Source organism: Otolemur garnettii, unplaced genomic scaffold (assembly GCF_000181295.1).
Source record: "Otolemur garnettii isolate 467f Iridium unplaced genomic scaffold, OtoGar3 scaffold00046, whole genome shotgun sequence".
NCBI lineage: Eukaryota > Metazoa > Chordata > Mammalia > Primates > Galagidae > Otolemur > Otolemur garnettii.
In genome coordinates this window covers 4,258,197-4,259,849 of record NW_003852441.1, presented here as the reverse complement: position 1 = coordinate 4,259,849, position 1,653 = coordinate 4,258,197, and positions in this window count along the sequence as shown.

The window sequence follows — 1,653 nt, the reverse complement described above, 5'->3', positions numbered from 1 at the left end:
TTCTCACTATCGGAAACTCAGTAATAAGGTAAATTTGAATAACATAGCGTCTCACTGAACTTGCTTTCTAAACTCTTGCTATTTGAACAGATCTATCTGTGTGTAAGAAAGATGGGGTGTATCTTATATACAAACTGTCTTGGAGATCTTTCACATCAGCTCATAGCGATTACTTTTAGTGGCTGTAAAATTTTTTGGTGTAGCATGTGTAAATAACCCATTGAAAGCCATAAAGTTTTGTACAATGCCCTCCTATTCCAAATGTGAGTATATCTAAAGATAAATGTGTGTGAGTATATTTGAAGATAAATCTTTAAGAGTAAAATTGCTGGACCACTCTCACAGCCTTTTCTCTTACCATTTGATAAGAGAAAATCAAGAGTTCACCTCGGACTTGTCAAGAGCCCTGGAATAGGAGCAGGTCCTGAAGGAAATATCTTAAAAGCACTTATTTACAAATGGGATATTTTACCTTAAAAAAAGGTTTTCAAATTTTTATAAAATTATTTCCTCATCTATTGAGCTTTTGAAATGATTAATTATACTAAAACATTTCTAGCTCTCTTTGCATTGTTAGGAAAAGTCTGTCTTGGACTTGATGTGATAATCTTTTGAAAATCATTTATTTCATTGTACCTAGTAAGTATTTTTATAATTTTTTAATATGTATTTACTTTTCATTTTTTGTTGTATCTTTCTCAGGTTTCTCAAATCCTCTTAAGCAAGGTGAGAATATCATCTTTTTATATCAAATAAAACAATTTATAGTATGGCTCTTATTTGTGATACAAAGGTTTACCCATAAACTCTTAGGGACCAAGGATCTCATCTGGAGATATTTCTTTAAATGAAATGGAATAGCCAAGCATGGTGGCTGACACCTGTAATCCTAGCACTCTGAGAAGCAGGTAGACTTCTTGAGCTCAGGAGTTCAAGACCAGCCTGAGCAAGAGTGAGACTCCATCTCTACTTAAATATAAAAAATTAGCTGGACATTGTAGTGGGCTCCTTCAGTCCCAGCTACTTGGAAAGCTGAAGCAAGGGGATCTCTTGAGCCCAAGAGTTTGAGGTTGCTGTGAACTATGATTCCGTGACACTCTACCCAGGGCAATGGAGTGCAACTCTATCTCAAAGAAAAGAAAAGAAAAGAAAAGAAAAACGAAATGGAATGAGCTATCATAGCCATTAATTTGGCTTTTTTTTTTTTTTTTTATGTTTTGAGTTTGGTCATTAAACTAAAAAAAATCTATTTCAAATACAATTTTTATTTTATGAGTACATGTATGTATATTTCTTCTTTTATTTTTTCAAAATTTTATGCAATCTGTTTTATTACCACGTGTATTCTTATTATTCTTCATATATATATTCCCTTGATTAGATACAAAGCATTATCTCTTTTTCTGATTTTTCAAAGAATCAGTTCTTGAATTTATTAATTCTGTCACTCTGTCTTCTAATTTATTACTTTTTATTTTTCTCCTTACTTTCCTTCTTTACTTCACTGCTCTGTTCTGATTATGCGTACGTTTCCTTTGTTCTTTCTATTTTAATAAAATTACGAGACAATGAATTTTCCTCTGATCAAATCTTTGGTTGTGTTGATAGATATTTAAAAGCTGTTTCATGGCTATTATTTTCTGAGCTGCTCAT